Source organism: Vicugna pacos, chromosome 25 (genome assembly GCF_048564905.1).
Source record: "Vicugna pacos chromosome 25, VicPac4, whole genome shotgun sequence".
In the NCBI taxonomy this organism is placed as follows: Eukaryota; Metazoa; Chordata; class Mammalia; order Artiodactyla; family Camelidae; genus Vicugna; species Vicugna pacos.
The window spans coordinates 10,299,609-10,322,901 of record NC_133011.1 but is presented as its reverse complement, the minus strand read 5'-3'; positions in this window follow the sequence as shown (position 1 = coordinate 10,322,901).

Genomic DNA, 23,293 nt, shown 5'->3' with positions numbered 1-23,293 from the left:
GGAACTCTTTTTTTTGCTCTGCTTGTTTCTTTTGCATCACATCCTATGGACACAGTGTCTTCTCTTCTGCCTCTAAAGAGATCAACTCTAATTTATTTTCAGTTTCTGCTGCTTGTTCTTTGTTTCTGCTGCCTTCATAGATCCTTTTGTTTCCTGTTTGATTGTTTTATTCTTTGTCATGTTGGATGCTTCCCTCACCTTTGATCCTTGACTGCCACTCAGGTTTAAGTCTGAGGCCCTAAAGAGCTGACTGGAAGTTCTGTGGACACGGATGGGATTTATTCTAGGGGATCAGGTAGACAATGGGCTTTTTCACCAGGAGCCTCCAAATGTCAGTCTGTGTAGGTCTTTTTCCTACAATGGGTCAGTTTCTGCAGAAAAGAATCCTTCAGTCCCCTGCCCTGCTGTTCTGAGTCCAGGTCGGGGAGGGGCTCACTTAGCGTGCAGACTTTCACTGCCCCCCAACCCCCAGCCTCCCTCTGTATCTGATGTCCCTCTGGTTCAGTTTTTCTAGAAGAGAAGCCTCCTGTCTTCTATACAAGGCAGAGTAGGGGTCAGAACCTGCAAAAGTCTATCTGCCTCGTATAAATACTTCTAAATAGTCCCTCTGACTTCAGGCTTCCATCATCCCGGTCCACAGCACCTGGCACCCCAGTTTTGATGCTTGCCAAGGTTCTACAGGCCATAGCCGTCTCCCTGGCCTATGCCACCCCTGCTCCCAGGCACTCAGTTTGGACTTCCCTTCTCCCTGCTGATTCCTTCACCTTTCCACTGTCTTCATACGCTGTGGGGCAGGGTCTCCAACGCATAGGAGACTTTTCAGGAGAGGGTGGAAATTGCTCTACCCGCCGTCTTAAAACTCATGGTCCCGGCAGCCTTTAGGTTAGTGTTGGTCTTTTGTGTTACCTTCAAATCAACAAATACAAGTGGCCCATCTCAAAGGGCTCAGAACTCGGTGATGATAACAGCCACAACACGCTAATCATTTTAGCACCTACTGTGTGCCGAATGCTTTGTACAAATTGTCTTTAATCCTCACCACAGCCTGAAAGGTGGGTATTACCTGCCTCATTTTACAGATGAGGAAACTGAGGCCCAGGAAGCTTCAATAACTTGTGCCAGCTCATCCCTCTGATAAGTGGCAGGGTCAGGATTTGAATTTAGATCTGTCTGGCCCCAGATTGCCTCTAACCACCCAAACCTTGTAAGTCTACGTCAAGTCACACAGTGGTGGGCCTTAAATCTCGGATAATCAGTCATGTCCAAATTATGCATCAGCACTTAAAAGGGGAACTGCGGTGCATCTGTTCACAGTGCAAATAAGCCCTCTTGGTATGTATGTTCTATTCAGTTGTTCTCATCCTGCGTTTGTTTGAGGTGAGCCCTCCAGGTGAGTGGCTGGACCTCGAATCTGCTGTATGCAGCCATGAGCCAGTTTTAAAAGAACTCAGTTCAATAGGCAAACTAATGAGACCAGCCGCCCCCTCCCAGCTCTGACTCCTGCTGATCGTGGAGCTGAGCTGCGAGCAGGAGCAGGCGTAGCCATGGTGATGGTGGCAGTCTGCTGACAGCCAGCCAGGGAGAGGGAGGGTGGGGGGTGGAGACAGGAGAGGGAGAGGGAGATGGGGAAGAAGCATCCTGCAGGGGATGGGACCACAGGAGGCTCCTGGGGGGTGGGGCCACAGGGGAGGGGCTGCTGCCCACCCTCCACGAGCTGGGTACCCGCCAAGCGCCCGCCTGCCTGTCCAGCCTCCTCAGCACTCCCATTCTCACCTCTCCCCCCGACTCACCACGCAGGTGGGTGACTCACAGCACCTGTGCTGTAACCAGGGCAGAGGCGGCACACAGAAGCCTCCTGCTGGGGTGCTCAGCGGGGCTCCAGGGGCGGGGTGAGGGGGTGAAGCGTGCAGAGAAGGCTGACCTGGGGGACACGAGCTTCACATGGACAAGGTTGAGAAGGCGATGCTGAGGGCCCACTCCCGACCATCTGTCCTCGCCCCGCCTCCAGCTCCGCCATTTCCTGGTTCACTTCCCTGTTTGGAAGCTGCACCTGGGGATGTGCTTGATAGGGAGGGCAGGGAGGCTCTGGGCTGATCGTTTTCCCTGGGTTGGGTGCCTGGATATAGATCTAGTGTTCCCTGAATGTCACTCCCTGCTCCCATCCATTTGCAGGTCTCTCAAGACTCCGGGCATAAAGACAAGACTGTCTGAAAGTGGTCATCCGGGCCTTGTGCTCTACGCCGGGCTTCCCCTCCAGCCCCGCCTCCTTCCTGGGTCCCTTCATGCTCTGCTCGGGCCACACTGGCCGCCTTTCTGTTCCCTGCAATGTTCTCACAGAGCTGTTGCATAAGCCCTTCCCCTCCACCTGGGATGTTCCCACTCCTGCCCCGCCCTCTGCCCCTTCTGATACCAGCCTGAACAGCACTCCATCCAGAATGCTTGTCTTGGCCTCTCAGACCAGCCACTTCATCCTGAGGCCCCCATGAACCTCTTCTTCGCAGCATCTCTCACAGCTTCCATGTCTGGGTCTGAGATGATCCTCCTCCGACTGACTGGGAGGGCCAGGAGGACCTCTGCCCCCTCTGGATTCCCTGTAACTTACACAGTGTCTGGCAGGTGGCCGCCACTCAATAGGAAGGAAGGGAAGGAGGGAGGGAGAAGGGGAGGAAGGAAGAGAAGGAGGGAGGGAGAAACACATTCATTTGTTCTGACTGGGGACATAGCTGATGCTCGCTGCTCCGCGCCTGCCCCAGCTGAGAGTCAGAAAGCAATGTGACATTTCTCCTGACCTGCTGTTCCCCATCTGACCGGAGGGCATGAACATCAGGAAAATACTCAGAGTATTAAGGGCTTTGGGCTCCTTAATGTGATCATTTGTCTTATTCTCAAAACTATTTCTTGAAGGTGGGAGCAGCTAATACTTCTGGCACGAAAGGAAGTGTTCCTTGAGCGCCCTGCCTCCAGCAGGCGGGGGCGGGGTGGGGTGGGGGGACCCGCCATCTGGCTTACATTTCAGAGCGTTTGCTCGCTTTCCCACACCCACCAGCCCTCCTTCCCATGTCCCCCAGCTGTCTGATTTCCTCGGGATCATGTGCCCCTTGTGGCCAGCGACAGGGAAGGGGCTTGTGGGAAAGGCAGACACACCTTCTGGAGTCCAGCTTCCCTGGATGCGGGTGGCCAAGCTCCCAGCAGTGGCAGGGAGGGAGAAGCGGGGAGGTTTCAGATATCCTTCCCTGAAGAGGGTGGAGAGGCCTGTTCCTGCTCAGCCCTGCAATTCCAGCCGGGTCCTTACAAAGGGCTCCAGGGAGTGAGTCACCCTGATAAACTCAGGCAGGAGGGATTTTGATAAGACAGAAGGAAGGGTGTTTACACAGGGCCCTTCAATACTGGGCAGGTCCACTGCTGCAGAGGCCAAAGAACATCCTTTGGAAAAGTGGAGGAAGTCCTGTTAGAAACCAGAAGGAAGGCAGGGTAACTGCCCCCAACTTATGTTTTCTTGAGCTTACTTTTAAGGGGCGCTCAGTCAGTTCCACTGGAGAAAAGGGTCTTGGTGTAAAATGCAAGTCAAAAGCAGTCTCCAGCTGGACAGCTTTGAGTAAATCATTGCAATTCTCTGCTTGAGAAACTGCCTTGAAGCCAGTGCGGATGATTTACTGACGTCCCTTTCACTCTAATAAATATTTATGGAGTTCACTCATGTCTCTTCTGTCATGAATTTGAGTTCAAGTTTCAATTCGAGCATTTGCTCGTTTTCTGTCTCTGTGAAACGAAGTCTATTTGTAAGGTTGCTGTGTGGGTCTCCAGCCCAGTGCCGAGTTCCTGGAAGGAGCAACCTGGCTAGACGCTAGCCACTGCCCCGCTTTCCTCATCTTCCAAAGAGTGTGCGATGGGCTGTTGTGGGTGTTTAGAGACCAGGACGTTGCCCTTCTGAAAGGAAGCTCGGCGCTTGCTAGGACTGACCTAGGAGGCCAGAGACTCTTCCTTTACCTTGCGGGTTCTGGGCCTGGAGTGCTTCAGCCTCGGACACACAGAGGGCTTCTAGGTGAAAGCCACTTTCAGATAAACCAGCACTGCTTCAGGAGGAGGCAGCGGGACTAGGGAGCAGGCGTGAACAGAGGAAAGGGAAAGAGAGCAAAGGCGGGGGGTGCTCAGAGGCTAGCTCCAGAGACAATTACAAAGTCCCGTAAAACCACAGTCAAGACTAAGAGGGTTCTTAGGAGTGACTTGCTCCAGCCTCCTGGTTTAATATACAAAGACACATATTCGCAGAGCTGAGGGCAAGGGCCCAGGCTCATTCAGAGAGCAGGGGGAGCTGGCACAGGAGCCCCGTTCTTCTGCCGCCAGGGGGAGGTTGCCTTTGGACCTTGGTTCATCTATTGTAAATCCTTTCTCAATCTTAGGGCACTGTTCGTTCCCACCAAGGGTTAACAAGGAATTGAGGTACAAAGTCCAGTTGGTTGGAGCTAACTTTCTGAGCGGTCACTTCCTTTGAGCTTATGAGTTTATACACACACACACACACACACACACACACACACACTACAGCAAAATGTAATGTTAAGTCAAAAGTGAAAAATGTCTTATCAATCATGGAAGGTCATTTCTAACTCAAAAGATTTAATTAGTTAGTTTGTTTTTAATATTATTAGCCAAAGATATTCATTCATCTGTAGACTTCCTGAGACTCAGCCAATGTGTCAAAGGTCTTACTGAGTTGCCCATAGACACTGTGGTCAGAAAGAACGCCGTGGTCACTCAAGACCGAGTATGTGGCAACCCACACATCTGCAACCCCTGCCTCCCTGCGAAGGCCCAAGGAGGGACCATCTCGAGTGACAGACTAGCAGAGGCAAGTGTAAATCCCCCGGGGATACCCTGCAACAAACCACCGTCCAATTAAACTGTAGAGGAAGCAGAGTAAGGCTGGGCAGTTTCCATTTTTCTTACCAGAGACTAGGGAAGGGTTCCTAGGGTTAGACTTCTCTATCCCCTGGGGTGGGTGTAGGACCATCTGGGTTCTCCCAGCCCCATGATAAAAGTAAATGGAAAAATTGTATTTGTTGGGTCCTGAAGAATTGGATGTGGTCTCCAAGTAAACAACCTCTACCCAGGGCAAAAGAAATATTGCCGTTACTCCACCACCACCCTGCTTTGTCACCCCAAGAGTAGCACCACTAGCCTTGACTTCCAAGACCACAGCTAATGCTCAGAGCAAGGGGAGCCCAGGAGATCAGGAACAGGAGGCTGGGGTTCCTGGGGGTGGAGGGGCCACTGCTATCATCAGGGATGGACCTTCAAGTTGATGGCCCGGTCCAGTAAAGGAAATTGAGTGTAGAGAGTGAGATTCTGTTTAAAAACTTAAGAAGTCTTCCCAAATCTCCTTCCAGGGCCTGCAGAGATGCAAGGACTGGGTAAGCAACAGACCTTGGGGGACGTGGAGGCAGGCAGTGGGGCAGCAGGAGTGGGTCAAGCTGTAACCTACAGGGTCTCCTTGTAGAATTCATGGTATCCGTGGGAAGAGTACAAGCCCGGGAGTAAGACTGCCTGGGCTTGAAGCCCAGCTCCTCCACTTCCTACACATGCAACAGGCGGATGTCAAAACCTGTTTCCTCAACGGAAAAAAGTTCGGATAATAATACCCACCTAATATTGTTGATTAAGTGACATCAGATATACGAAGCACTTACAGTGTCCAGCACATTACACAAAGTGCTTGTATTATTTATTGCTGCGTAACAAATCGCCTCCAGGCTTAGTGGCTTAAACAACATTTATCATCTCCCAGCTGCTGTGGGCCAGGAACTACTCACAGCTTAGCTGGATGCTTCTACCTCAAGGTCTCCCCAGGGATTACAGTCAAGAGGTTGGCCAAGAGGCCCCTAAGAGTTTGGCCAGCGGTGGGAAGGGCCACACGCAAGCTCACCACCTGGTCATTGGCAAACCTCAGCCCCCGCTGTGCCTCATGACATGGCAGCTGGCTTTCCTCAGGGCACACAATCCAAGACAGATTAAGAGCAAGAGAGCCCAAGGAGGGAGCCACAGTCTTTTTATAACCTAATCTCAGAAAGAATACCTCATTACTTCTGACATATCCCAAGCATCAGAAATGAGTTGATAAATCCAGCCCATATTCAAGGAGAGGGATTCCACAGCGTCTGAGGATAAGGAGGCAGGGGTCATTGGGAGCTGTTTTAGAGAATGCCTACCACAGTGTTTAATTAATGTTACCTATTTTTATTATCCCTTTTGTATATCTTATTATTTCCCATATTATTCTCCATGAATGCCACTACAAGGTTCCAATTCTGTATTTTACTGCTGCTGTTATTTCTGCCAGGAATGCCCAGTTCCAAATATTTATTTATTTTTTAAAAATGCTTTTTTATTGAGGTATAGTTGATTAATGATATTATATTAATTTCAGATATACAGCATAGTGATTCAGTATTTGTATAGATTATACTCCACTTAAAGTTATTCTAAAATGTTGGCTATATTCCCTGTGCTGTACAATATACCATTGTAGCTTATTTTGTGCATAGAAGTTTATACCTCTTAATCCCTTCCCCCATCTCACTCCTCCTCTCTTCCCTCTTACCACTGATAACCACTAGCTTGTTCTCTGTATCTGTGTCTCTTTCTTTTTTTTTTTATAGTAATTCATTTGTTTCATTTTTTAGATTCCACAAGGAACTGATAATATGGAGTATTTGTCTTTCTCTGTCTGACTCATTTAATTAAGCATAATACCCTCCAGATCCATCCATTCTGTTGCAAGTGGCAGAATGTCATTCTTTTTTATGGCTGGGTAGAGTGTTCCATTGTGCATATACCATATCTTCTTTACCCAGTCATCTGTTGATGGACACTCAGGTTGGTTCCATATCATGGCTATTATAAATAATGCTGCTATGAATATTACATGTATCTTTTCAAATCAGTGTTTTCGTTTTCTTTCAGTGTGTACCCAGGAGTGGAATTGCTGGATCATATGGTAGTTCTATTATTAGTTTTTTGAGGTAACTCCACACAGTTTTCCATAGTGGCTGCACCAATTTACATTCCTGCCAATGGTGTACTAGGGTTTCCTTTTCTCCATATCCTCACCAACATTTATTTGTGGCTTTTTTGATAATAGCCATTCTGACAGGTGTGGGGGAGTATCTCATTGAGGTTTTGATTTGCACTTCCCTGACGATTAGTGATGTGAGCATCTTTTCATGTACCTGTTGGCCATCTGTGTATCTTGGAAAAAATTTCTATTCAAGTATTCTGCCCATTTTTTAATTAGTTTTTTAAAATATTGAGTTGTATGAGATGTCTTTATATTTTGGGTATTAACTCCTTATTGGTCATATCATTTGCAAATATTTTCTTTCACTCAGTGGGTTGTCTTTTCATTTTGATGATGGTTTCCTTTGCTGTGCAAAAGCTTTTAAGTTTAATTAGGTCCCATTGGTTTATTTTTGCTTTCGTCTCCTTTGCCTTAAAAGATAGATCCACAAAAACATTGCTACGATTTATGTCATAGAATGTTCTGCCTATGTGCTTCCAAATCTGACCCATTTTTTAAGATAGGCTCACATGTCACTTCCATGAAGCCTTGGCAAATCACCCCTTTATAGGAAGTAGTCATTTCCTTCTCTGAAGTCCAAGAGAGAAGAGATTGATGAAGGAGAGTGACAAACAAAGAACAGCTTCTTTGTGCTCAAGAAGACAAATGCAATGACACTCAAATGAGTGGGAGCCAGATAACTCAAGCACATTTCATGTACTTTTTTCTCAAAAGCATGTTGTTGTTTTTTGGCTTCCTGGGTGGGTGAGGGCACCAGGTCTGTTATGCCACTGCCGAAACTGCTCTGATATTTCTGTTTGCTCTGGGCCAGCTGAGCACCTACCCACTTGCTGAGCCTTAGAGCTAGCCTTCTCTACTAAAGGTGACGTGGGTCCACAAGTGGAGGCTCCTCTGTAGAGTAGGGTCCAATAGCTCCACCTCACATACAGACACAGAGCCTCCTGCCCAACATGGAGATGAATGGTTGGGGGAAGAACTTTAACTGTGGTAGTTTGTTCTTCTATGAATGCTCTTGTGGGCTTGAAAATTCCATCTTCCAGCAAGACTCTGTTAGGCTTGAAAAGAGCCGTATTCTACACCAAAATGCTGTTCTCTAATGAGTCCGGGTAGCCCCAAAAGGACTGCCACACAGTTTCTACGGGAGTAGGGGGTTGCTGAGGAAGAGACAAAGGTGTGAATATGGCTATTGTGGGGTCATGGAGCCAAATGGAGCCAATGGAGCCATTTCAGCCACAGCCTGAGTAGAGGGGCATCAGGTCAACTCGGGAGAAGAAGAGAAGGCACTTCACATCTATTACCCAGCTGCAGTGTGTTGCTGCACACTTGATACTTATGGGCTCATTGAATCTTCAGGAGACCGAAGTGAGGAAGCGGGTATTTCCCCCATTTTACAGATGAGGAAACTGAGGTTCAGTTTCTGCCCCAGGTCAAACCACCACTGCAGGACTGCTTGATTCAACACTGGGGATCATTCCATGATCCCCTCTTATACATGACTGTAGAAATGGAGGGAACAGCAGTTATAAGACACGCTCACTAAAGTAACTCCAAAAACAGCTGTTAGAGACCAAGTATGAAGTTTCCTTTAGTTCTCCAAGTTCTCAACCCAAATTTTAGCAAGGCTTCCCTTACTGGTTCTGAGTTGCAAAATAAGCAAATCTTCTATAGTGATAACTTGGGGGAAAGGGTGGGGAAAAATGCTTACTACAAGTAATAAGAAGATCCCCACAATCCTCTGCCCCCCATTACTCATCTAACTGTATCAGAAGATGAGTATTAAAAGTGATGACACAACCAGAAAGCTAACAGGACAGGAAATCTAACTCGAAATATCAGCCTTCATTCTATGTGAACCATTGCTTTCTCTCCTGACTCCTTCCATCCTGACTTTCTGTTCTTTTAAGATCATGTCTGCTTTCCTGTCCCAAAAGAGATGACTTCCCAAAGGAAGCAGAAGGCTCATGCCAAGAGAAGATACAGGACTTATCAAAAGCTGCAGGGTAAGAAGATGAGCTCAAAACCGTTGATGTCAGCTCCTTTCTGCTCACCTCAACTTGATGATACAGATTCAGTTAAGCTGCTGTTTTTTTTTAATTGAATTTTAGTTGATTTGCAATGTTGTGTTAGTTTCTGGTGTACAGCATAGTGATTCAGTTATATATATATATTCTTTTTCATTATAGGTTATTGTACGATATTGAATGTAGTTCCTTGTGTTATACAGTAGGACCTTGTTATCTCTTGTATATAGTAGTTTGTATCTACTAATCCCAGACTCCTAGTTTATTCTTCCTCCTCCTTCCCCCTTTGGTAACCATAAGTTTGTTTTCTTTTTTTTTCATTTTTTATTGAAATATAGTCGATTTATAATGTGTTAATTTCTGGTGTACAACGTGGTGATTCAGTCTTACATGCATGCATATACTCCTTTTCATGTTCTTTTGCTTTAAGGGCCATTACAAGGTATTGGATATAGTTCCCTGTGCTATACAGTAGGACCTTGCTGTTTACCTATTTTATATAGAGTAATTAGTGTCTACAAATCCTGAACTCCCAATTTGTCCCTCTCCGCTTCTTCCCCTCTAGTAACCATAAGTATGTTTTCTATGTCTGTGAGTCTCTTTCTGTTTTGTAAATAAGTTCATTTGTATAATTTTTTAGACTCTACATATTAGTGATATATGATACTTGTCTTTCTCTGTCTGACTTACTTCACTCATACGATAATCTCTAGGTCCATCCATGTTGCTACAAATGGCATTATTTCATTCTTTTTTATGGCTGAGTTGTATTTCATTGTATGTACATGCCACATCTTCTTTATCCAGTCATCTGTTGATGGGCATTTAGGTTGCTTCCATGTCTTGGCTATTGTAAATAGTGCTGCCATGAACATTGGGGTGTATGTATCTTTTCAGTTTAAAATTTCTCACCAGATATATGCCCAGGAGTGGGATTGCTGGATGATACGGTAACTCTATTTTTAGTTTTCTATGGACTCTCCATTCTTCAACTGCTGTTGAGTCTTTTGTGGGGTGTGATTATGGAGAGACCCGGAGGTATAGAAGAGCCCCCTCAAGACAATATGGCAGCATATTTCCTTTGATATCAACAAACATTCAGTTAGCACAGATTCTCAGCCATGCACTAGTCTAACAGGTACAGTGGGACTCAACGGGGAAAGACTCAGATCCTGCCCTCAAGGAATCTAGAATTCTATAGGGGAGATATAAAGTGTACTCAGAGTTTAAAAATAAGACAGCATGTTACAAATGCCATGAGAAAAATAAAATCAAATTACTATTCCTTAAAAAGGAAGAAAGTTCTGACACATGCTATAATGTGAATGAACTTTGAGGACATTATTCTGCGTGAAATAAGCCAATTACAAAAAGACATACACTGTAATTCATAGAGACAGAAAGTAGAATAATGGTTGCCAGTAGAATGGGGAGGGGGAAATGGAGAGTTAATGTTTAAGGGACACAGAGTTTCAGTTTTGCAAGACAAAAAGTTTTGAATGTGCTCAACAATGTGAGTAGCCTTAACACTATTGAACTATACGCGTAAAAATGTTTAAGATGGTAACATTTATGTTATGTGGATTTTACCATAATTTAAAAATCTTTTTAATGGAAAAAAATTACTACTGATCTGCAGAAGATGAAGCAATTATATATCTAACTGGGGATATCAAAGAAGGCTTCATGGAGGAGGGGGCATTTAAACTGAGCCTTTTAGGATAGATGGGCTAAAGATGGACAGAAAAGGGCATTCCAGGTGAACAGAGCCGCAGGAGCAAAAGCACATCTTTTTTGAAAAAAAATCCAGAAATTTCACTCTTCCCTTGCACCAACTCTTAACAAACATTTTTTCAGTGATCAAACTGCCTGAGCCTGTGTTTGTAACTCTCTCCTGTGACATCTCAGCAAGGCACAGCTCTCCTGCCTCTCCCTCCCTTCATCTCATTCCCTCTGTGTGCCTGCCTCTTCCTGCCTCTTGTTCTCGCTCTGTCTCTGGTGTCTTTTGAAACTTCTAAAATGAAATCCTTGACAAAGGTTTGCTTTCAGCCAGGAAGCAGCCTTCCTCGAGGTCTCTTTAATAACAGCAAACACCCAGAGACTCTCACACTTTTATTAACAGACCTTGTTTTGCTGTTCTTTTCCCTCCCTGGATGCCAGAAGCTTACGAAGAAATTACAAAAAAAAAAAAAAAAAAAAAAAAGAATTATTAGAAGAAATTACCTCATCACCCACAACAGGCAGGTCTCAATATACAAGCCATCTTTCTAGCAGACATGTTCACTGACCCTTCTCCCTGATTAAGGGCAGCTTTACAGACCAGCACCCTGACCGGGGCCAGGTTCAGGTTTATACATCTGTGAACAGAAGTCTGGGGGAGGGGGAGCACCAAGGAGAATTTCTTCATCTTCGGAAGGATTATTAAAGTAAGAACATGCTATTCTTCATGTTAATCACTGAGACTTAAGGCAAGAGTCCCTCTGTTTCTGATGAGAATGGTAACCAGGCAAAGGAAGTCATCTCAGGCTCCGGGAAGAAAGCCTGCCCTGCCCCCGCCCGAGGCAGTCCCGGGGTCCATCTGACTCAGGCGGACAGCGCTGAGCTTTCCCGCAGGTCCCCAAAGCGCACACTTGCGTAGCGGGGATGCCCAGAACAGGTCTGTTAGAGCTAACCCAGTTGACCCGAAGTGAAGTCCCTGCTTCACAATGCCCAGTGAGATTGGTGAGGCTGCCAGATCTCCAGTTGGAAAATTGCCCTGTTTTCAGTTTTCTGTCTTTTTGCCCTGTTCTTCACTTTCCATCGCTACCTTTAATTCTGAATGAGGACTTCTACCCTTTGAGGGGGATGAATCGTGCACACCTCTGGACGTGGCAGGAGGATCATGGGCCCTGACTGCTCTCCACAAAGTCTGTCTCGCTCTGGAGAACTGACATTGCCCTTTTCTCAATTTCTTCAGCTCAGTCTAGACAGCTTTCAAGTAATCAAACGCTGGAGAGGTGGCAGAGCTCAGTGTGAAGTGGGGAATCGGCCTGGAGTTTTCTTTGTTGGGATTGTTCACTTGGGAGTTGCGGGGGTGGAAATCCAATTTAGGGACCACAGTCCTTCCTTGGTGTCTATTCATTTCCATTAAAAATGATCACAACAAAGTCATGAAATCTCAGCACTGGGAGGAGCGTTAGGTGTCTTCTCGGCCAAGCCCCGCTTCCTGCAAGAATCTTCCAAGAGCATCCCAGATGGCTACCGCCTCTCAGACAACTGGACATTTTCCCGATGGAGAACGCACTGACTTTAGGAGTGAAATTGGTTAGAGGAGTCTTCCTTAGACTAAAGGAAAACTAAAGTCTGCTTATCTAGTAGCTTACATGCGCGGATACTGATGCCTGGCACGTGCGCCTGTAATATGTGTGTTGACTGAACAACTGACTGACTGAATGAATGAATTATAAAACAGTAACTTGGCAAGGAGGAGAAAAAGGGAAGAGGGAAGCGGTGAGAGGCAGTGGGAGAGCGAGAAGGTGGGGAAACATTTTTCTCTAAGGAATTTTTTCCGGTTTTGGTCGGGGGAGGAGAGGAGAGGAGAGGAGATTGTCTCAGCAAATATTTTCATTCCCTTGTAGCAACTCAAGCCAAACAATGAACGAAAAAACCCCAACAACCCAATTTATAAGTACATCAGATTTTACAAATAAATACATTTGTGAAATGAATTCAGTTACTTTTTAATTAGTGTAAAAGTTACTAAAGATAAGTATTGCCTATTTTCCCTGAGTTGTTTTCTTAAGACCTCTCTCTCTCTCTCTTTCACACACACACACACACACACACACACACACACACACCAGTGCTTACAAATTATTGCTTTCTAGACTTCTCAGATAGAGCTAGCTAGATAAACCAGCTAACAATTACCTTTGCTCTAGCTCAGGCACCCTCCAGCTCTGCCTCTCATCCCCAAACAGCTGCCCCCTTGCCAATTAGGATGGCAAAACACCCTCCCTGGCCCCGCCCCCTCCCACACACCCATCCACAGCTCCATGTTCCGTACAGTTGCTCAGCTAAAGCAGGAGCCTCCTCCCTGGCAGCAGACAGGCGGCAAACACACACTGCATCTTTCCTGCTGTGTGGGAGCGGGGGTAGAATTCCCAGGGTGCAGCCTGCAAGCGCTCCCCCAAATCTCATGGTGGTCTCGGACCTGGGCTCAAATAAGCCAATGTTTTCCCTGCCCTCTCTCCTTCCCACCCCCTCAAGTACCCTGGGAATGGTTCCCACCCACCGGGCACCATAGCAAACTCTCTCCTCTGCAAATGCCAATGTGTCTGGGATCTGAGTCTTCCCTGCAGGAGCTCATCCTCCAGTACAGTCCCTTCTGGAAGGCACTGGTGAGGAGAGTGGCAAATGCTGCTGAGGCTGGAACTGAAAATGCCACTTGTGCTCTGGCCCCTTCCTAGGGAGGTAACCTCCGCCCCCACCCGGCATCTGGGATTGGGATGCCAGGGCCACCAGCACCAGGTGAGATGGATCGTGGGAAACTGTATGCCGTTTAATGGCAGCGGGGACATCCAACCCAGATAATACCAGCCAGATTCTGCCAGGGTTCAGTAATTCAGCTACAAATAGACCCTTGGCTTTTTGCCTTTCATTTTGCAGATAATTGTAGCCATAACTCATCAAACAATCTACTAGGTCTTCTCTGGTGCTTAGACATAGAATTCTCAGTGTGGAAAGGGCCTGAGAAGTGAGTCAAGGTTTATAGAACTCCCATGATGCATCTGAACTTCTGTTAGAAGATTTACATCCATTCATCTCCTATTTCCAACCCTGTGAATCATTTCTCCCCTCCCTCCCTCGGTACTGTGTTGGCCCAAAGATTCTATGGTGTTTTCCACGTGGCTCTGTTCTACAGTTAGTAGATATCCTGTCTGTCCCTCCACTCAGACTGGGAGCTCCCTGAGGGCAGGTCATAGTCCTCCTGAATCCCCCCCAGTTCCTAGCACAGACTGAGATACACAGGGGCTTAACAAAGGCATGTGCAGTGGCTTTCCCGCCTTCTGCTTTCCTTCCACTCTCCCAAGAAATAGCAATTTATCCTCAGCAAAGGGAGTCCGGCCTTCCATGAGACTGGCTCCCACGTGTGAGTGGGTTTTATTCAAGGATCTGGTGAGACACAGACAGAAGAGTTAGAGTGTGTTCCTGGAAGAGCCAGTACCAATAAGTCTCATAAGATTGTCCTCCTCTTCATGACCTTGGCCTCGAGACAGGAAGCCACGTGCCTCCTTTGGCCTATAGGGCCTGAAGCAGTGTCTCTACCCCAAAGTATCTTCTCATGAATTGCTATCACAGCTCCAGCCAAACCTCCCTGATTTTGCTGGATAATTTCCATTTCACGCGTTCTGTCCTGTTGTGCCTCCCCATTCCTGAGCATGTGTCAGGCTATGCTATTTGCAGTTCAGAAAACAGAATTTGGAATTCCACTCTCTAAGAAGTATGCTTTTGGCTCTTCAGAAATTCCCCATGATTGTTTGGGTTCCCCTTAAAGTGGAGACCCTGAGACAAGGATTCAAAGGCAAATAGTGTGTTTGGGAGGTGCGGCAAAAATCACTATGGAGCTGGGAAGAGAGACGAGGAAGGGAAAGCAGCTAATAAAGGATCTGTGACCTAACCAGCTGCCACCGTGGGTGATGGATCTTCATGCTGTCAGGGAAGCTCTAGGGCTCCGTGTAAAACATAGCGCACAGAGGTGGCTCGCCCAAAGAGTGTGGGGGCCTGGGCATTCATCACCAAATCTCACCTCATGCTTGCGGGATGATCCCGAGAGGCACTCTCAGCTACCATCAGATAGCAGAGGATGCTCTGGGGATGAGGAGAAGCCCCTAGACGGCGAAATGCCAGTGCCAACAGCTGGCAGCTGCAGGGGTGTGCGTGCACTGGTGGGAGCCAAGGACGCGGTTGGGTGCCGGCACAGTGTTCAACATCTGCTCACCTCTAGAAGACGTGACTGTAATTCCCATAGAATTTACAATGACTGAGAGCAAAGCCCTTTGAGAACAGGACCCAAGATATAAATCAGTGGCCAAGGCAATTGAAGAAAAAAATACTGAAATAGTTGGTGGGGACGCACTGATGCCCATGCCTCACACCTCCCAACTCTGCTCTGTCCAGTCTTATTCGTCCTGGAGGGACAGGAGGCAAAGTGCACAGGGCTGTTTCTAACAGGTGGGATAGGTGAGTCTGAGCCCAGTCAGAGGCCCCACGGTCTGTCTGGCAGAGTTCCACTGGGACTTCAGTGGGAGAAAGCAGGAGGGATGGGATGGATGGGAGGGGGAAGGGGATGAGTTAGGAACTAACACTTACTGACTCCCTACTGCAGCGCAGCCCTTTCCACTCAGCAGTCTTATTCCAGGCTCACAACAACCCCTCAAGATCAGCACGTGATTCCCCAGGGTGGCCACTGGGGATAGTGTCTGCTCAGAATAGCATCGTCTTCTGGGCAATGCTGATTCGGACCACACGGTAGGGTAGAGGCTGCCAGTCATGGTCCTCCATCAACCTGGCCACAGAGTCTGCTTCGGGCACGGACAGATGACCCACCGTGACACTGTAGGTCACGCCTGGGATTTTCCAGAGTGGAGCAGGGAAAGAGCTTCTCATGTTTGGTCACTCAACCATGAGAGTGCTGGTGAGCCAGAGTCCTTACCCTTAGGAAAGAAAAACACTGACAAACAGAGGGAGACAGAAAGAAAAGCGAGTCTCATAATGCTCCAGTCCTTCGGTTGTGTACATGAGCCAATAAATTCCCCCTTTTCGAGGGATAGATGAGGAGTTTGGGATTAACAGATACATATTACTATACATAAAATAGATAAACAACAAGGACCTACTTTATAGCACAGGGAAACGTATTCGATTTCTTGTAATGAGCTGTAATGGAAAAGAATCTGAAAAAAATATATATATATAACTGAATATATATATATAAAACTGAATCACTTTGCTGTACACCTGAAACTAACATTTTAAATCGACTACACTTGAATAACAAAATAAAAATTAAAAAGTTTTTAAAATGAAATAAAGTAAATCCCCCCTTTTCTCTTTATTTCAGATGGTTTCTGCCACTCAACTGAAAGAATGATGACGGCTGTTCGTCCTGGTTTTCTGGCTAAGTACATGAAGGCTCAGAAAGGCTAGGTAACTTGCCTGAGCCACACGCCTCCCACGTGCTAGGGCCAGGAAGCCCCACATCTGTCTGGCTCTGAAGCCAGTGCTCTGTGCCCTTGGGTCAGTTTCAGTTATACCGTGCCTGTGGGGAGCTGGCTTTTACTCACAAGAGCCCACCAATAATATTCAGGAACTTTGCAAGCCAGTTGACATCAAGTTGTTAGCTTGAAATTGGCCATGTTGGGAGTATTTACACCAGAGAAGTTGGCATATGATACAAACGCAAGGCTTCCCCCACCGCCTCTCCATGAGCCAGTTGTTAAATGTGAAACATATACATCTTGGAAGTTCATTTCCCCTTTGGGTCCAAAGACGACATTCTCAGTCCTGCTCTTGAGTGCATACATGTCCAATGCTCACCAGATGTCTGAGCCTGTCAGGAGATGACTCCAGAAAGTCGCAGGTACTTAGTTCAGCCCTCCTCCACCGGCATCAGGGGTTCCACGTCTCTGCATGGAGTCCCCATGGGCACGAACAGAGTCCCTCCTGCTTTTGATCTTACACAGCTCAGCTCAGCTTGAAACTCACAGCGAGTGCACACTGCCTGACTTAGCAATGAAGCAATTCTTGTACTTCAGGCCCATCTCGTCCAGGAAAGGGAAGAAGAGTTTTGGGGGAGCTCAGGCTTTATTACCCCTGATTTGCCTGTGAAGTTCCCAGCAAAGAGAGAAAAGGGGAGTTGGGTGTCTATTCCCTTAGGATGGGTGGTGAGCCTGAGACTCATGGCCAGGAGCACAGCTTCCTCTGGGCCCATCCTCATCACTTGGAGCTGAGGTAGCCACTCCCTTATTTCTGACACCAGATCTTGTGTTAAATTTGGTTGTGACCCTTGGAAACAGAAATCAAGGACACCTTTTTAAGAAACAGACATCACTATACTGAAAGCAACATCCAAACGCAGACATCCTGCCCCATGTGTGTGCTTTGTATGGTTGAGTTTTGTTTGTTTGTTGTTGTCCCAAGACTTGGGAGAATCCTTTAGAAAAGTAGAGGTAGGGGACTTCTGTGGACTTCAGCCAGAAACCAGGATGAAAGCGAGTCAGAGGCCCGCAGAAGTCTCCCGGCCCAGAGAGCTTTGGGAGGGTGATGAATTCCTCTAGGCCAAGAGGGTCCTCGCAGAAGGAACCATTTCCAAAGCTAACAGCATTTCCCTTAATGCCTGCCTGACAGTGTGGCCAAAGTCCAGCTAAAAAATGCATCGGAACAATTTCAGGCAACAATTTAGATACTTTTATTCAGAACTGGAAACAAGTGACCTTGGGCTAAAACTTCTCCAGCCCAACGGAGCGATTTAAGTGCACATGTTAATTGCGGATAATCTACTACCAGCGCCCAAGAGGCAGGACAATTCCTCTTTCAAACTTCATCAGTCTCCTCCCCTCACAGAACCTTCCAGGGCTGAACAATTTGGACTAAAAATGCTAGCTCTTCTGGTGCATTATCTTCTGGTAAAGTGCTACTTTCCAGAGCCCAAGTCCCTTCTCTTGATGGGAGCCTGGCAGCTGTGGATCGCACATCAATGTAGCAGGGACTGTGTAAGCCTCTCCCGTTGAAGTTTTAGATAAAATGGCTGAGCACCACTCTGCCTTTGACTCTGGACAGAGAACAGGAGCCAGATGCTTCCTTTAATTTCCAGGTGCACGCAGGCTGCGAGCGCCCCTGGGGGAGTGAGCTTCCCTGCCTCAGGTATGTGAAAACCTTTTCAAAGGTTGCTATGTGATGGCTCGCGGCCACATCTGAGCCTGGCTCCCCAGGTCCGGGAGGTCATTCCCTAAATGTGTTTCCCCCTTGTCTGTCCTCATGATACACGCGAGGGTGATAAACCATCTATTCTCGGGGGCGTGTTCAGTATCTGTCCCATTTCTCAACTTTTCTCTGGTTGTCAGTTTTCAGGGGTGCTGTTTGGCTTCCTCACGTATGTGAATGCCAAGTTTGCACCTTCCGAACTGACTGATCACCCTCTGCAAGGTTTTCTAGCACTTTTTTAATGGACGTTATTGAAAACTTTTGGACATTTGAATTGGAGTCTTTTACCAAGATCATCTTTTCTAAAAAATGTTTCTATTATTTCTCATTGCTGACTTGAATAAATAACTGTATTTTTACTATAAATTTTTACTCTATGTACAATACATATATACTTTGCTAAAAATATGTTTCTGCCTAATTTAAGCCTTTAGTAACGCACATCAAGTTGAGTATTGTTATGCACAATGCGTTTAGGCTGTGCACCAGACGAGAAATGAAGGAAAATATAAACCACCTCGTTTGGGTCAAGGAATACACAATCTTGGCAAGGGACAAATACAAAATAGCATAGGATGCAGTGCTAGATTGGTAGGATGCAGGAGCCGTCAGCCCGAGATTTAGAGCCCTGACACCTCCAGGAAGACAGGATCCCACCACAGAGCGGCTCAACCCCAGGGATGGATGACAGCCAGGTTCCCAGCCAGCAACTGTTTCATACACAGAGCTGGAATGACCTCTAGCAGGACAAGTACAAAACTTCTATAAAGAACCATTTGGGGAACATTAACTGATCCTTTTACTAGACCCTACTTTGAGAGGCTCTGACCTCTGCATTTCCAGGATAAGATGGGGGAGAGAGGCCCATCTGGCTCATAAAAAAAGCAGTGCCTTCACTCACCTCGGGGGCGTCCCGTTCCACACCGTAGGCCTTGGCCGCCTCTCACCTAGCACAGAAGGGTTCCTCTGACCAGAGCTTACCTAGGTCATAAGAAGGTATCAGCCTCCCATTCTCATCTCAAGACCGTAGCAGTTCATATCTCCTGAGAGTTGGCAGGCTTATTAACAGGGACAAAGGGAAAAGTGTGCTCTGATCCCAGTTCAACCTTGGAAGTCATCTTCCCCAGAGGTCTCAGCGTCTTTTGACACATGGCACCATCCAGAGCCCTGGGGATGTCAGGACGGCTCTCAGCTGACTTCACTTGCCCTTTGGGCTGCACTTGGGTCTTCCCTTATGAACAGATTCCATCAGTCAGGTGAATCCCAAATTACACAAACTCAGTTGATGCAATTTGAGGGGAGGGGAAAAAAGCAAAACAGTCTATGGTAATAAAAGAGAGGACATGTTATCATCCTGCTTAATATATGATAGGATTTAGAGTGTCTGACACTGGAAGCAAAGGGGGAAATTACTTAAAATAATTTTGAATCCATACCCCTTCTTCTAAGTGAAGAGTCCAGAGTAATTTCCCTATTTCCATCTGAAGGCAACCTCAGCTCTGTGACTTATGCAGCAAGTCATGACAGTTGTCTCCTCGAGTCTAGTCTATGAGTGACGTTGACCAAATTACTTAACCTCTCTGATGTTGTTTTCTTCACCTTAAAAGTGAAGCTGCAATCTTCAGATTCTCTTGCAACTCTCTCTAAAATCTGTGATTAGGCCACACAGAGAGAGCCTTGCCCTCAGATAAAGGTTCTTTATTTAGGGCACAGTTTCTGTAGGAATTAATCTTCAGCATCCCAAGAAATGCATGTAGCCACACACAGTAGGCTAGGACAGGGAACTTAAGAGGAGAGTTCCAGAATGGCCCGGGTGATCAACTCACACCAGCATTTTTGGTCACGCTTGACCCAGAAAGAGCCACACCATCTACAGGGCTGAGTGGCTCTGAAAAAGCAGAGCAGTAATGGAAACCATAGGATGTTTAGATAAAGCTGGCTGGGGTGTCAAGAAGCATAGTTTCAAATGGCAGGCTGTCAGCACATTATTCTTGCCGTGATGGGGTTTCTGGACACCAATTGTTCTCCAAACCCAGGCTTGGCCCCACCCCAGAGATTTGGAAGACGAGGCTGGGAGGAGAAGCAGCAGAGGGAGGGAAGGGTGAGGCGTCTCACTGTGGAGTGACAAGTTACCCCGACACTTACCTGAGCCTCTGAATGAGGCATTGTTTGTGCAGCTGGTAACCAGGTTTCCTCCGGTGTGTCATGTACAGTATGGGCTTCCCCCACCCTGCCTGCTGGGCCCATAGGGTGTGCTGGATGTGTCGAAACAACTCTAGACTCCAGAAAGTGGCTCACCAGCAACCGAAGACTTCGCCCAGACACTGCCCTGAGCCTCGGGCACCTCGGGAGTTCTGCTGTGTCAGGGACCCAGCGCTGCAGTCTTTTTGTTTTCCAAATGAGAGGTGGCAAGCGGGCTGGCATGGGATGGAGGAGCACTAGGTGGCACGTACCTTTTGCCTGTATCCCTGAGGGATGAGAGCAGAAGATGCTGGCCACTTTGGGAGCTCTGGCTTCATGATCTGGCATCACGGACACTTTCATGACTTGTTCTCTGGACGTTTCCTAACCCAGAAAGCAAAGGAACGACATTCGTTCAGCAGGAGAAACGAGCACCGCTCGCCTTGGGTGCAGAGATTGCCCTATTCCATCCGTTAGCGGACAGCGGCACATCAGGCGTTGCATGCACACAGGGACACACACGAGTGCCTACTCTGAAGCCATCCCTTCTGCTGTGGCTGAGGAGTCCCAGGTGCCCCAGCACGCCAGTTGAGAGCGTGAGCACGTGAGAATGTGCTTTGCTTTCTGCCACGGTGACATTGGGTAGAACCAGATGGACCAAATGCTGAAGAAAGGGCCCCAGTTTTGCATTAAAGTTGCTGCTGGAACCCATGCAAGGGACTTCGGCCTCACCCAAGTGGCCAGAGCACAAAACCCACCCCAGATCCAAATCCTTATGGAGTCTCTGAGCACAAGTGCCCAGTAATGCCACACTGAACAGGAATGAACCCCATGCCAGTCCTTGGGCTACAGCCACCCTGCAGGTAAAGGCAGGTTGGGTGGGGCGCCCACGGAGGAAGTGAACCAAAGAACACCTGTTCTGAGAAATGTTAGGGATGACTCACCATGTGGCACTCGTCCCTCGGACTCAACCCTGACTTGGTGCCCAGCTGGCTGGGGAGGGCTTGGAGCCGTTGCAGAGGGTGGCTCTTGGGTGAGTCATAAGCCAAAAGGCTGACCATCTACATTCCCTGGGAGAACTTGAGACTTTCTCAGAAAAAGACAGACAGAACTCATTTCTATTCACTCTCCCTTCTCCTGGCTTCCATTTGCCTATAGTGATGATGGCAAATACTGTGAGAGTACCAATATGCCTTTTTGCTGCTCCCAAAACTGTTGTTGGAAGTTTCTGGGCCATGTTAAGCAAGAAGGCTACATAGTTTGTTTTATCAATGTAGATGATCAAATTATACAGTCAGTAATCTGAATCTGTACCATTCAATATGGCAGCCATTAGTCACACGTGACCATTTAAATAAAATTAATTAAAACATAAAATTCAGCTCCACTAACTACACTAACTACATTTTAAGTGCTCAGCAGCCACATGTGGCTAGTGGCTACAGTACTGGACAGCACAGCTATAGAATATCTCCACCATCACAGAAATTCCTGTTGGCTCAGACTTGCTTATTCCACACATGAGTGAACAGAACTCTTACAAAAGTTCAGATTTGGGGACGACAAGCAGAGAAGTGAGTTGACCTGGTTGGACTTGAGCTTGTCGATCTTTCATTCAGGATCTGCTTGGCAGAGGGGTGGGTGGTAAGCTAGCTTAGACCTGAGTAACAGGTGTCACAGCTGCAGAGCGGTGAAGCCAGAATAAGCAAGCCCAGACCCAAAGTTCTCCTGGGAGAACTCCAGACCGTGCCTTCTAAAGAGGGCAACTTTGTGAGCAAGCTGGTCATGGAGAGGATCATTTCCCACGCCCTCGTATCCCAACCAAAGGGCGTGTGTAGGTTAATTCTGCCCTTTGCCTCCTGGAATTCTCGAACACCTTGCCTCCCACCACACTTCTGAGAAAGTGGTGAGCAAGCAGCTGGTTCTTTCTCCAGCACAGCTGCTCCTTGTTTGAAGGATTTTCACTGAATTATTTGAAATGTTTTTACAAGGTGTTCAAATTGGGCAACCACATTTGATACGCAGAAAGTGCAGGGTCTGGAAAAGCAATCACGAAGCATGGAGAGGGACTAATTCCCACAGAACTTTTCAGCAAGGTCACCTTGGGGAGGGAACACCGGAGGAAGAAAGACACCAAAAGGGCAGACACTGGAATTAAGTCAAAATACCACCTGAAAAGGATGGCTCGAGCAGGAAAGAAGCACGTGGGGAAATGCAGGTACCTGAATTAGAGCCCCCAGAGCGATAAGGAGGTATTTTCAACCTCGAGGGAGTTATAAATGACATACAGTGGGTGATACGGTGCAGCCACCCTCGAAAGACATGTAGGAACTTGTTTGGGGAGAATATTTTTTACCACTTGGGGATCACTAGAGATGGTTTGCGAGTCATAAGACCAGGTGCTGGGATCCTCTGGGCAGCCAGGCTACAGAAGAACAATTGTGAAAGACCGTGGAAACAGGAATTCTGTGTTTTTTTTAATGTCGTGTTTTGAATGGGGTACATACTCACATGATTCAAAATTCAAAAAAATATAAAAAGGTTTACAGTGACAAGTCTCTTTCTTACTCCTGTCCCCTGTCTGCCTGGTTCCCATACCGTCCCACCTCCACTTGGGTAGCCATTTTGTACCTATCCCAAGCTTCCTTACACTTTTACAAGAAAATGCAAACATATGCTCTCATTTCTCCTCCCTTGTTTTACATAAAATGTACCAACTATACTCTCTGGTCCAGCTTGTGCTTAACCATTTAGTAACTGTCTTGGATGTCTTGGGATTTCTTCCCTGTTGGGAGAGCAAGGTTCATTCTTTTTCAGTTACATAGTTAGACCGCCATCAATTTAATGATGCCCTATTGATGGACACTTAGCTGCTTCCTACACTTTACCGTTACAACAATGCTATAGTTAATTACCCTGAAAATACATGATTTCACATGTGTACAGTATATCTCTATAGCAAAATCCCAGAAGTGGAAGTCCAAGGGCATAGCATGTACAATCTGGGCAGATGTTGCCAAATTGTCCTCTGTTGGAGCTGTGCTCATGTACA